General features: G+C 46.7%; 1 protein-coding gene across 10 annotated transcripts in view; it reads left to right on the top strand.

Moving 5' to 3' along the window:
• Positions 1–14651, top strand: part of LOC139049454 (tachykinin-like peptides receptor 99D) — an 880050-nt gene that overhangs the window by 619495 nt on the left and 245904 nt on the right. For 9 of the 10 annotated variants that reach the window (XM_070524895.1, XM_070524903.1, XM_070524896.1 and 6 more), the window contains one exon: positions 8832–8897. The gene's annotated coding sequence lies outside the window, so the exon portion shown is untranslated. Of the gene's footprint in view, positions 1–95; positions 115–8831; positions 8898–14651 lie in introns of those variants that run through there. The other variant, XM_070524916.1, reaches the window with a different exon arrangement.

Genomic DNA, 14651 nt, shown 5'->3' with positions numbered 1-14651 from the left:
CTTTCTTTCTTCCTTCCTTTCTTGTTTGCTTTAGGTAGTTTCTTTTTGGTTTATGTTCTGGGGAATGACCTTGGACAGTGGTGCACCGGAACCCTTTCTCCTCGTCGTGACTCGGTGAGGATAAAAGTTATGGTTGTATTTGTAACTACATGAACTGTTCGAAAAAGCAGCTTCACCGGTTCCTGATATCGCTAGAAATTTTTGACATATTAGTCATCTGAAACAGGGTCCGAAGTTTAGACGAGCCACGCTTGTATAGTTTTACATCGAAGATATTGTTGCTTTACTAGAACTGCTACTAGTCACATAAGTTTGCACAACAAAGTGTGCACAAAAATATAGGTAAATAGGAATAGAGAGATCATGCAAAAAATAAAGGGGAAAGTGTGTGTGTGGAGGGGAGAGTGTACAAAACGCACCCACCGACAGGAAAAGAAACTATGTCGGGCCACGATAAAAGATTGCAAGAATACATAGGTAGAATATGGGTAACTTAAGGGCAGGACAAGATGCCATTCAATCCTCGTTAACTGCAAATAACATCCCCCCGCACGTCTGAAACAATTGTCGCAAAATAGATAACTAAAAATCGCATCGAGGTGACGCTTTTAATGAATAAAATGTTTTTTATATATCTAAAGTGGAAAAGCTACAGAGATACCGGGTAATTTGGTAAGTCACAAAAATGGTCCAATTCGCACTAAGTTCAACACAGAACGGAGAGACGAAAATAATAGCCGTGTGAAAATTTATTGAAATTAAACCGTTGGAAATACACTGGAGGCACTTCGCAACATATGTGGTGAAACTTGAATGGGTGGGTTAATGGTAAAATGGCAAAATAGATTACCAAGTAATGCGCAGCAGATTGAAACGCCTTGCATATGGGTCAATTCTCTAAACAGGTGAATAAAAATTGCGCACTATATATTGCCATAGGTATCGTTAAAGCTCTGTGTGAGCCAATGCAAGCAATGAAAATAACCTTACAAAATCGGACACATTTAAATAAGCTTGTTATTCAGAGCGAGAAGCTGTTAGCGGCGGCAACTATATAAAAATTGACGTGCCCACATATTAAGGCAGCTAATTAAATTATGGGCCTTTACGTGCCAAAACCACTGTCTGATTATGAGGCATGCCGTAGTGGAGGACTCCGGATATTTCGACCGCCTGGGGTTCTTTATCGTGCACCTAAATCTAAGTACACGGGTGTTTTCGCATTTCACCCCATCGAAATGCGGCCGCCGTGGCCGGGATTCGATCCCGCGACCTCGTGCTCAGCAGCCCAACACCACAGCCACTGAGTAACCGCGGCGGGTAGAGAGGCATGTACTGTTCCAAACGGCGGCGGCATTTTTCAGCAGAGGTCGGCCGTGTTATGTGTACAGATGAAAAAATACATCTGATTCAGGACAACATTCATTTAGGCTAGTTGGTGCATACTTGAATTAGGAAGGAACAGTGCCAACTAAGACGATCATGAGAGGGAGAACGCGCTTTTCCTGTGTCGTTCTCCCTCTCGTGATCATCTTAGTTGACGCTGTTCCTTCCTAAATACATCTGAATTTCTGAAATTCCATGGAGATTCGACTTGCTGTGGCCAGGGTGCGCAGGCCGCACTTATTGATACATTTTATGTGGGGCGAAAGAATGAGCTTGGAATGAAAAAAAAATCACCTCACAAGCATTACGTACTGATGGTTAAACAGCGAAAGGGAAACGTGCGGCCCATGTGTTTATCACTAGATTAATCCTGACGGTTCATTAAACGATGGCTTGGTAGGCTGCTGGATCCACGGTACGCAGTTGCTCCTTGCGCTAGGCTGCACGAGCCTGTTCTGCTCAGATTGCAACATCGGCACGGCATAGAGGAGCTCTTTCCCAGTTCTGCTCGCAGCGTTGCTGATCTAAAGCTGCCTGCTCCTCAGGAGTACGTATGACGCGTCGCCTAACCGTATCGGAACCGGAGAGAAATTGCTGCGTGCGCGCTCGGCTGCGACGGAGGGCAATGACGTCACTACTGGCGCAGCTAATCCAGCACCACCTAGATAGCACAAGTTCTTTTCACTCCGATCCATGACGTCATGTTACCCGGCCCGACTGCCATAGAATCTAATGGAAATGATCCCGAGTTGGCAGCAGTGATTTTGACGTCACCGCTTTCGTTACGCCAGCCGTGTCAAGGAATATTTGGGGCCAGGTAGCGTGACGTCATAGATCGGAGTAAACATGCCTTGTGCTATTTAGGAGGTGTTGGCTAACCGCGCGTCTTTCTTTCTCTATTTTTTTCACATATGCGCATGGGGTCACGCCGGCGAAGTTTTCGGCGTACAGGCGATGGACAGACGGATGGACGGACAGACGAATCGGCTAGCCGTATGCAGCTTCGCTGTAAAAAGGGATCCGTTGAACATCATATGTCATGAGAGTGAAATGGTAGAGCATTTTTGCTAACGACTGTTGCAGCTGTCATGCCGGTCAAGTGATTGAAAAAGCAAAAATCTACTGGCTGACGTATGCGACATAACAGAATCGTCGATAGAAAACGTTTGATGGCGTCACGCCTTTATTCGCAGAATAATCTCCCTCTAGCGACCTCCTGGACACTACTATTTTCTTCTCACAATATCATTCCCGGAACGTTGTTTGAACAGCCCAATCAACCACTCTCCTCGTTTAAAAGAGGTCCCTCTTGTTTGCTTTGAAAGCAAATAGCATTCCCTACAGTGACAGGTGTTGCTTGTCTAACTGGCTGACAAGGAACGAGGAGCGCGTACAAGTGGAGTGGGTTTCGGTGGGTCCGAGCAGTAAAAGTCGTAATCGTATGAAGAGGGCGGCGTCTGCGATTGGTCCGCTTCGCCTTGCTTACCTTCTGGTGGCTGGTCGAAAATAGCAGCAACGTGCAACTGAAAGCTAAAATAGCGGTAAAGCTCAAGTTCAGCAAAGTTGGCAGAGTGACGTCATATACGTACCGAAAGGGCTCGACACCGTTGTACAGCCAGCCAAAAAATTTTATTATGCCCAGAGAAATTCATTCTTCCTTGCAGCTCCAAGTAGCCAGAGTCAGAGCGATCGGTGGGCAACCATGTTCTATTCCTTTCGGAACAGGACAGTCTCCGGCTATTCCGGCTATTCTTTAGTGCGCACACTTCACTTTGACGTGATGAGTTTGTGAGGTTTTGCGATGTTGCGTAACAAACAGGCGAAGGGGGCGTGGCCCGAAGAATTCTGACCGATAGCGTGAGAGAAGAATACAGGAAGGCAGGGATGTTAACCAGTCAATAGTCTGGTTGGCTACCCTACACTGGGGGAAGGGAGAAGGGGAAGAGAAAGAAGGGAGAGAGAAGGTGTAGGTACGTGTACGGACAGCACTTCAGTTAAAGTCGATCGAGCAAACCAGAAGTTCTGAGAAAACACAAAAGTGCCTTCACTGCCTTCTGAGCCGATGATCGGTCGGGACGGTGCTCTAATATTGTCTGTTCACTCAGAGGACGATCGTCTAGTTTCCTCAATGTGTCGGACAAATTCTGTCTTTGGGCTTGAAATTGAGGACAATGGCACAATATGTGGTCAATGTTCTCCTCGCATGCGCAAACATCACATGCAGGACTATCAGCCATTCCAATTAGTGCTGAGTAGGCATTCGTGAAGGCCACTCCAAGCCATAACCGACACAGAAGTGACGCTTCACGCCGGTGCACACCGGCTGGAGGTCTGAGTTGAAGTGATGGGTTTAGTCGGTGCAGTCTTGTGCGCCTTGTATGTACGGTATTCCACTCTGCTAAGGAGATCGTGCGTGCCAGAATGCCAAGTTGCCTCGCGGCGTCGGTCCTTGAGAGCGGAATGGGGACGCAGCGGTCTTCTTGGTTTGACGATCGAGCTGCCTTATCGGCGTCATCATTACCAATGATACCGCAATGACCTGGTATCCACTGAAAAGAGATATCATGGCCCTTTTCGCTTAAGTGATGTACAAGTTCTGCGATTTCGCACGTGAGCTGATCGTGTGTTCCATGTCGGAGAAATGAATGTACACATTGCAAGGCCGGCCTTGAATCGCAGAAGACTGCCCATTTTCTAGGACTTTCAGTATTTATCACTTGAAGCGCGTCGCGGAGAGCCGCGAGCTCTGCAGCTGTAGACGTAGTGACATGGGAAGTCTTGAACCGCTTGGTTATTCTCATTGCTGGTATAACTACAGCGCCGCCGGAACTGGTTGATGTAGTTGATCCATCAGTGTAGACGTGTGTGCAGTCGCTGTATTTCTCGTACAAGAGAAGTAAAGTTAGTTGCTTGAGCGCTGATGATGGCAAGTCCGACCTTTTCTGAAGTCCTGGGACTGTAAGGTTCACTTGAGTACGGCGCATACACCATGGAGGAATAGAAGGCCTTGCCGCAGTTGTGTAACCTGACCTGAAAGAGGCACGGTGCGCGAAGACAGTCGCACTGAATGTCGTGTGGGGCCTATCTACTGGGAGACTTGCTAGGTGGTGGGTAGGGTTCCGGGCGAAGTGTCTTATGTGCACACGCATTGTTTCAATGCTAATGTGCGTTCTAATAGTGAAATCTTGAGCCACTGCAATTACTTCTGTCGTTGACGCACTCCGCGGTAGACCGAGACATATCTTGAGTGCTTGGGCTTGGATGCTTTGGATTATGTTCAGGTTCGTTCTGCAGGTGTTGGACATGACAGGTAGGCTGTATCGCAGAAATCCAAGAAAGAGGACCCTGTACAGTTGCAGCATAGAGCGTATTGGCACTCCCCAGGTCTTTCCTGCAAGGAACTTAAACATATGGCAAATTCCTGTCAGGCGTTTTTTCACATAATTCACATGAGGGGTCCAGGAGAGATTTTTGTCAAGGACCACCCCTAAAAATTTGTGACTCGTGCTGTACGAGATCATGTGTCTGTCGACGGATATCACGTATGGAGACATTGATTTCCTGGTAAATGCCACCGCTGCGCACTTCTCGTATGATATATGAAGTCCTTGTTCTCGAAGGTAGGATGATGTTAAAGTAGCCGACTTTTGAAGCCGCGCGCGAAGTTGCAGTCGCGTCACAGCCGACGTCCAAATGCAAATGTCGTCGGCACAGATGGAGAGCCTAACGGTGCCTGGCAGGATGTCGGTGAGTCCAATGAGTGTTAGACTGAAGAGCGTTGGGCTGAGTACTCCGCCCTGAGGCACCCCACGGTTACTGTAATGCTGGGAGGTCGGGCCATCCTCGGTAAGTACGAAAAAGGATCTCGTATGTAGATAGCTACTTATCCAATTATATACTTTGCCGCCGAGTCCTACTGCCTCTAACGCGTTCAAAATCGCTTCGTGCGTTACGTTATCGTACGCTCCTTTAACATCCAGAAATAGGGCAGCAGATAATCTTTTGCAGGACTTCTGGTGCTCGACGTACGTCACCAAGTCGATAACGTTGTCTATGGAAGAACGGCCCCGCCTGAAACCGGCCACTGCATCTGGGTATACCTGGTAATGTTCGAGGTACCATTCTAGCCGTGCTAGAACCATCCTCTCCATTAGTTTTCCGATGCAACTGGCAAGCGCAATTGGTCGGTATGATGCAATGTCTACAGGCGACTTGCCAGGCTTGAGCAGTGGAATTATGCGACTGGTCTTCCATTCTTGGGGAACCGTACCTGTCCGCCAGGAGCTGTTGAACAGGAGCAGGAGCACTGTTCGAGCCTCATCACCCAGATTACACAGGGCACGGTAGGTTATACCGTCGGGTCCTGGTGAAGATGAACGCTTGCACAAGGCCAGTGCACCTTCGAGCTCGTCCATGGAGAAAGGACTATCCATGCGGGAGTCGCGTGAAATCGGTGAGTGGCGGAGCGTCGATGTTCCAGCGCAACTAGTTTCGCCAGCAATCCTCCTGCAGAAAGCTTCCGCTACGTCAATCTCGCTGCATTGTTGGTGAAGGGCCAAAGACTTAAAAGGGTGGCGCTGCTGAGGGGTTCCACGGAGACCACCAACAGTTCTCCATATGTGAGACAATGGTTTTCGTGGATCCAAAGATTCGCAGAATGATTTCCATCTTTGTGATGCAAGTTTGTCCATGCGACGCTGAATTTTCTTTTGAGTTCTTCTGGCCAACCTCAAGTCATTTACAGACTTCGTGCGCCTGTATCTCCGCTCTGCACGACGACGAATTGCACGAAGCTTCTCTAGCTCAATGTCGTATTCGGTGCGTGTGGACGTTCTCAGAAGTGAATGTTTCGCAGCCTCTAGGGCACCTTTTATGATGTCCTCTAGGCTAGTGGCCAAGTCATCACGACAGCCGTCTTCGACAATTGACTTGAACATTGGCCAGTCGATGCATTGTGTGACGGCGGCTAACCTGGAGTCGGTCAACCCTTCAACCCTAAGATAAGTGGGTATGTGGTAACTTCCCCGCGTTTCAATATCCGGAAACCACCTGACCTTTCTAGTGAAGGAGCGTGAAACAAAGGTCAGGTCCAGGCAGCTACAGTAGGCAGTTCCACGTAGAAAGGTGGGGCTTCCATCATTTAACAAGCATAGTTCTTGTTCGGAGGCAAATGACACTAATCTTCTGCCCCTCGAGTTTATCTTAGAACTTCCCCAGAGATGGTGGTGGGCATTAAAATCTCCAGTAATCACCAAAGGCTGCGGAGTCGCTGTGGTGATTCGCCGTAATCTGTCGCAGTCCAACCGACTTGAGGGCGATATGTAGGCTCCAATTAATGTGAAAGTGAGCTTGCCTTTCTTCACTGTCAGACAGACGTATTGGTTTTCTTGGTCAGGCGACACTGGGTGATGGACATACGTAAGATCACGTCGCATGAATACGATGATCTTGCTGCATTCTCCGTGGGTGGCGGACATGAAACATTCATACCCGGACAGTCTGATGTTATCTGATAGGGGCTCGCAGATGACGATGACTGGGAACTTATTCGTGAACACAAACTGTCGAAAGTCCGACATGCGTGACTTCAGTCCTCTGGCGTTCCACTGAAATATCGACGCGTTTCGGACTTCGTCACGAAACGACGGCTTCTGGAGAGCCATGATTTTAACCAAGAGCTGCAAGTACTGGACTCAAAGTGTCCAGCACCTGTAGTGCGCTTTGCGCAGACGAAGACTTCATGTTGGTAAGTATAACGCGAATGGCACTCATGAGCGACTGCAGAATGTTGATGACCTGGAGATCATCAGTAAGCGTCGCTTCAACAGTGGCAGAAGCCGTTGAAGTCTGTGCGTTTTGAGGTATCTTAGCAGGGAGTTGTGCCCTCGGTAGCTCAGGCCATTCTTCAGCATGGGCGAGGCTCTCCTCTTTGTTCGCTTTCCTTGTATCTGTCTTGGTGGCGCAGTGTGGAGATGCGGCAGCCCTTCTGACTGTAGTGGGCGTGTACCTTTCTGCTGTTGCGGAAGTTCTTGAACGTTTTCGGTGTCGATGCCGACGTCGCCGAACAGCGGTGGCAGCCTCTCGATGCGTTGAATTGTCGCGCACCATGCGTTTCAGAATCGTGAATTCCTTCCGCATCCGCGGGCAATCTTTTGATGAGGCCTTGTGAGGACCACTGCAGTTCGGGCACTTTAGAACATATAGCGTAAGGCTCATGGCGAAAAAGGCGTAGAACTGCAAACAATTTTGTTTTCTTAGATTCGGTCTATACGTGCACAATCAGTGTGGAAACTTCGTTTGAGATGGGAAGATATTGCGGCTTTCGTGACGTCACGTGACAGACAGACGAAGTGGGGCAGACGCGAAAATTTTTTTTACCAAATGTGAAAGGCTAGTTGCAGACACGGAATAGAAACAGACTGCAATAGTTTTACGTTATAGCGACCGTGCTCCCATTTACATCTGCGGAGCTTTCGGAGCCCGTCGTCACGGTTCCATAAAACAATGGGGGATGCTGTTCCGCAAATGTTTTCTCTGAAGTTCGCCCATAATAATAGCTGGCAAGCAAAAAAATTGTGGTTATGAAAGTCTTTTCCGTTCTATTTACTTCTAGAAGACAGTCCTTTTATTTTAATGATCACCTGGTGCCATGCACGGTTATTCCGAAAAGCGACCCACTTAGCTTGGTACAGAACCCTTAAAGGCGTTTTCTCATTATGCAGAAATCGCGCAAGCACGCAGTGCACGCTGGTGGTCGGTTTCTCTTCACGTGGCACTGAAAGACAAACGCTGGGCCAGTCTACGTATTCCTTCAAAGTGAGCCACTGAGGGCATATCTCCCGCGGGTGCGTGTTTAAAGGGGTCCGCCGTCCGCCTCTTGCCAGTGGCCTTTCCAAGGCCCCGTCGTGATTTCTTCCCTGCTTTGCTCAGGGGGCAGCCGGTGCAAGCAGCCATCGTCCTCGCTGCTGCTTCAGCTCTCAGACGCGGATCCAAGGCTTTCAAACAGTTTGCTCCAGGGACCAAACTCTTATGAACACGACAACGTGCATTCGCCTTCCACCCTCGCATCATCTTTCTTTTTTTTTTCTCGCTGCCCCTAAGCGTTGAGACGAAGGCATGAAGCGTCGTCTTTCGTTTGTGAAAACTGTAGAGTGTGCGGCCATCTGCCCAGCCATAGTGTGTTCGCTTTTGTAGCTGCTCAAGCATCGCTCCCTTTTATTTGTTTTATTTGTTTATTCTTGTCCAATGCGCATTTTGGGCAGTGACTTAGAAACTCTCTCGCCATGGACAAATGTGATGTATGAGTTTGCTTTCCTTGTTTCTTTGTGTGTGTGTGTGTTTCGAATGCAGAACAGACAAAATATTCGATTTCACTGGTGACGTGACGCTCTTATGTCGGTCGGAGACAAATGAATCCTAACCCACGTTTTGCTCTTGGTTTACAGGAAACAAATCACGGAACAGCAGCAGTAAACAACGAGTGTAGGAACTGCACCGGTACACTTCAGTCGGTAAGCTCTGGATTTCCTCTTCTTGTCGACATCGCCTTTTGAGCGTAAGCGAACGCTCGCAATTGCGTCATGCCTAGTCAGGAAGGAAGTTCTACATTCTTGTGTTCCCTGATTTTGCCTCTTTTCATGACTGAAGCGCTATATTATTTCACAATATACGTGAGATATTTGGGGTGCCGCCTATACTACCAGCCGGTCGTCGAGGCGAGTCACCGTTAATAAAAACAAGTCTTTAACGCATGGTGTTTTTTGAAGGCCTAAAAGGGATGTTCTCTCAGACAATTTTTCTAATCATAATCACCGCAAGCATCCTTCAGTCAAGTTAACTCCGCCAATTTCGTTTACTTTACTACTTATTCCCGCGGACATGTGTTAGGGAAATCTGAGAGGAAGCTCAACGGCTTCGTAAAAGTAATCCATGCATGTCTCTTTATATGTGGTAGAGTCGGGGGGAACGGGATATTTCTCACGTTTGAACTTGTTGCTTTGCTTGCTTAATTTGTCGAATCCATACAGGAGGAACTGTTCTAGATTTAGAGAAGGAATTCTCCTACATTAACAAGAAAGTTCTTCCTTCTAGGATGTTGGGGAAGTTTTGCAGGGAAAAAAAAAGAAGAAAATGGGATGTCCTCCATTCCGCTGGGAGTGCGAGTAGATGAACATCACGTTTGAGGAATGAGACACATTACATATTGCCTTAATAATTTGTCTACTCGACATTATGCGGGAGCAGGTCGACATTTAACACAGACAAGATCCCCAGTATTCTGAATAACTATGCAGTTGTTGTCGCTAGCACCTTTTACCTTTTATGCAATTGCTTTGCTCCGCACGGCACATATGTCAATACGGGCAGGAAAGAAAATGTCCTTGTTTCACTTCTTCGTTTCATGACCTTCACAACTATATCTGTCTCATCAGTGTTCTTAAACTTAATTGTTCTTAAAAAAGACTGATCTTTTTCTGCAACAATATACAAGTACAGTCGTACAGAAAGAAACGGCAGCTTAACTTTTGCTAGGATCCTTGAAAGTCGATTGCAGACTGTCTCTGCGATTTCCTCATGCTCAAGGAGGGTTAGGACACTCTCCGTTTTGGTTTCTTCCAACACCAAGAAAATGGACTTGTTACTCTATCGGTGCACAAGCTATGTTTTTGAAGGTCTGCGTTTGCGCGTCATCCCGCCTTATGCGTACTTACATATCGTAATTGTGTTATAAAAGACATACGTGAGAAACTTATACATATGACGAAGAAATATCCGTTTACAGAGACTGCGCATGCGATTACCAGATCGAGAAGAGCCTGCAGCACAGTGAGGGCGGAGTTGAAGAGCGTGCCACTTCCCCCTCCACGATGTTGTGCCTTTCCTTCCTAGGTCCTAGGACAGAACAAATCCACTTTTTACTTGGAATAGTTATTGATTAGGCATACAAGCACAGTGACAGAAAACACTCCATAAACACCTGTACCTGTTATTAAGATTTGTTTTCATAAAGGCTTTGCCTTTCTGTTTTCGCTTTAGAGTGTTAGTTAGAGCAGTTAGTTAACTTGTTTCAATCGAAAAGGCGATTTCCCCATAAGATACAATTCTCCACAACAAAACGGCCACAGATAGAAACGATATGTACAGTGGCGCTATTTGTGTGACTGGTTGCCTCAACTGTGTAGTTCAGGTGGTGTTAAAAATAGTGGCACTGTACCACACCTCCCGCCTCTCTCTCTCTCTCTCTCTCTATATATATATATATATATATATATATATATATATATGTGTGTGTGTGTGTGTGTGTGTGTGTGTGTGTGTGTGTGTGTGTGTGTGTGTGTGTGTGTGTGTGTGTGTGTGTGTTCTGACAAGGAAATCGCTTGAATAGTAAGAAAAAGTGAAGGACACTTAGGTAGCACAATGCCTTGGCGGGCTAGTTGGGGCGAATCCATAATTTGTTTAGCGCAAAACAACGGACACAGGAGAGACGACCAGGACAAGGCGCTACTCTCAACTGACGACATCATTTTATTGCGTCACTCCTTTATAGAGAGCAGAATGCAGAAGCACATGCGCAGTGAGCGCCATGCGCAGGAACCAGACTGCGAATCAGATTTTTATTGCACACTTAAATAGGCTGCAGGCTGCGGGTTACCCAAGTGTGGTAGTGACGTCAGTCTGTGAGGTATTGCTTCAGAAACTGAAAGAGAAGCGGCACAAAAGTAACTGTATTACACAAAATAAGAGGCCTGAAGTTGTGCCGTATTGGCATAGAGTGGCTCATAATCTAAAGAATGTCGCCACTAGATACGAAATCCCAGTAGCGCTTTTTGCTCCTCAGAAACTGTCAATGTTGTGCAGCCGTATTTTCTAAAACAAGTAAAAAACCAGATTGTGAAAAAAACACGCAAAGTTTCTAGATTGCAATTCGGTGTGGTATGTAAGATTCCGTTGTCATGTGTCAAAGTAGTGCAGTCAGGCACTGAATCGTCCTCTGAGTGAACAGACAATACTAGAGCACCAACCCGACCGATCATCGGCTCAGAGGGCAGTGAAGGCACTTTTGTGTTTTCTGAGAACTTCTGGTTTGCGCGAGCGGCTTTAACTCAAGTGCTGTCCGTACACATATCTACACCTTCTCCCTCCCTTCTCTCTCTTCCCCTTCTTCGATCCGCCAGCGTAGGGTAGCCAACCAGACTATTGGCTGGTTAACATCCCTGCCTTCCTGTATTCATCTCTCTCTCTCTTCTTAATGCAGTCATTGGGACCACAGTGCAATAGTGTGCCTTCTTTAACGTTGTACAGCGCCGAATATGGTTTTTTTGGATTCTGTCGCATGAGTGTGCTCTGGTGACCGGATGTTGGTGGTTCCTGCACATTGTGCTCACTGCGCATGTTCTTCTAGATTCTGCTCTCTAAATAGGAGTGACGCAATAAAATTATGTCAGTTGATAGTAGCGCCTTGTCCTGGTCGTCTCTCTTGTGACCGTTGTTTTGCGCTAAACAAAGTAATTATGGACACTTAGGTATCCCTACGTGGATGAATGCGAAAGCATTGCTACGTCTTCCCGATGATGACTCGTTTTACGAAACGTAATGGCAAAGGTTTTCACGTTGCCTTGCATCATTTCTCGCACCACGTTCCTTGGCCTCGTTCGTGCACTTGCGTGGACGTCTAAAGGAGCCGGGCGAAGCTACTGACTGAGAAGTCCAAGTCGAAGGTTCGTCCATCGGAGCGCACGACAGAACTCACCGAAATCACCGCACCGACTGGCAGTTCCGCGACCCGCGGCGCTATATATAGGCCGGCCACCTTTGTGGTCTGTCTTTGTGACCACGTGACTGTTTCTACCATCTCATTCGAAGGTTCGTCCATTGGAGCGCTCGACAGAACTCACCGAAATCACTGTATCGACTGACAGTGGACCAGTGCCGTCAGTGCGTTCGCAGAGGGAGGGGCCATATGGGAGTGTTGGCATGATGAGCGGCATCGGAGAAAGCTATGGCAGACGACGACGAACGCGCGAACGCATGAGCGCGTCTCTATGACCACGTGACGTTTTGTACAATCGCTCTCTCGTCCTTCTCTCTATTCCCCATCTCCGTTCCCCCAGTGCAGCGTATACCCAACAGGACTCTTGACTGGTTAACATCCCTGCCTTGTTTTTATTTCTCTCTCTCCGGCCACGCCGCCTGATTTCTCGCTTCATGAGCTATTTAATGCTTTCGCACAAATAAAGAGTAGGAAACCGATGAGCAAACTACGTAAACATAAATTAAAATTTGTTTTCTTGCTCTCTTACTAATCCGTTGATAAGTGAATAGATACGAACCATCACGACCAACAACACAGGAAATTCGTTCACCTGATTTGTCCCGATGAATAAAAAAAATCAGACATGCATGCACGACATAAACCAGTAGAATTGGATATACTCTATGCCGAAAAACAAATTTTTGGTGGAACAAGAGAGCATAAAACATGAAGCGGTTCCGTCAGCCCCTTCGATAAAAGATCAACATCGACATAGACTGGTGCTTATCCATGCATGTATTACATAAAATAGCTGTAAAAGGAAAAATGTCAGTAATATTATATAACATCAGACCTATACACCCCTTTGAAGGATCAAACACAATGCATCGTTAAATCTGTCTAGTAAAGCCCAGTCGCAGTCTTAATTATATTTCAGGCACCATCAACAAAGCACTGCGGAGCTCACTGCAAAAAAAAAATCTGTAGCGAAGTTTGGTGCGACCAGTAGCCAGAGGAATTTCGACAAAAACTTGAGGAACAGCGCAGAGATGCGACTAATAGCTAGGATCGACTAACCAATTGTTTCTGTCGTCCTCTTCCTTCATCCCTACTTTACGTTGTTCCTCGCGTTTCATTATGTACCAACCAGCCAAACTACGCGCTGTTTTAAACAGCAGGGGTGGTATTCTGTAAGAGTCCAGTTCGGCAGCTGCTGATTGGATGCAGCTGTACGAGCGAGGAGGAGACGAGGGGCCGCAGCCAATCAGCAGCGGCGGAAATGGACAGTCCACTAGGTGGACTCCTACACAATACTTCCCCTGATTTCGACAGCGTACATAACTCGCTGTGGTTCGTGCTGCCCTCGTATGCCTCAAAGAACCTCTTGCGTATCCTATCTACAGTCCCAAAGAACCAACACCAAATAGGAGTTGGGAGTTATGGGTCCCTTCCGTCAAGACAGTAAAAAAAAGTTTCACGGTGTTGTTGTGCATACTGAACCAATGGCGCAATCTGAATGCATAAATTATAATCTTTTAGGTTGTCTGACATTTCTTTAATTCTTCTTGGTAGAATAAGAAGAAAAAGAAACAAACAGCTTAATGTTCTCATTTTAATTCTCAGTGCGCAGCCATTGGAAAGTAAATCGAAGCAAAAATGTCTAGCGATACAATTCCTTGCAACGGCTTGTTTCATCTGTCGTTCAGGTAGGCACGCGCAATCTTTCACGTGGTTGAGTAGTTAATGCCCGTGTAAAGCAGCTCTCCTATCATGAGGTGAAAAAAAATGTTCTTAGTGCTTCTGACTTTCATCGCTCCTTTAATTAGGCGCGCATGACATTGGTTGGCTTATTATTAATTAATTATTTTTACAGGTGTTCAGTGTCGTGGTAAAACCGATAATCGAGCCCTTACAACCAATGGCGGAAACACTGCGGCTACATTTATCTTTGAAACAATTTGGCGAAGTGTTCGCTGTTTCTTTACACTTATTAGTAAACTTTCTTTCTATGTGTTAGGCTGGCGTATCTCCGTTTACGTTTTTATGGCAGGCGCCTCAACTTTATTTCATGTTTATGCCATGCGGCCGTCGCAGTGAGCGCGCTCTGCCACTTTTCAAGAAAACAAAAATAAAGCGAGAACGACGAGGAAGAAAGTTTAACACAAATAAACGACGTGCATGTTGTTATTAATACGCCGCAGCATATTAATCATGATTTGCCGTTCTTTACCCCAGGAGCTCTAAATTATTATGCTGGTGGCACGTGCTTATTTTGTCGCACCGCTGTTTAATAGTTTATTACTACAAGAATCGCAAGAAAGAAGTGCAGCTACTGACGGCAAAGAACGTAGATTAGCTTCTGGCTTTTAAAGCTTCCAAGAGTCGGTACCAACATAAGCGCAATTTTAGTGGCGCGAACATTTATCTTCAAATTTACCGTTGTGCTCCATCCTTGAAGCCACCGACAGCAGCGATAATGCGAAGCTCGTTACCTTACATTTTTCTATCGGCG

The sequence above is a fragment of the Dermacentor albipictus genome, chromosome 1 (genome assembly GCF_038994185.2).
Source record: "Dermacentor albipictus isolate Rhodes 1998 colony chromosome 1, USDA_Dalb.pri_finalv2, whole genome shotgun sequence".
Classification (NCBI taxonomy): Eukaryota; Metazoa; Arthropoda; class Arachnida; order Ixodida; family Ixodidae; genus Dermacentor; species Dermacentor albipictus.
This window is presented reverse-complemented; position numbering and strand designations above follow the sequence as displayed.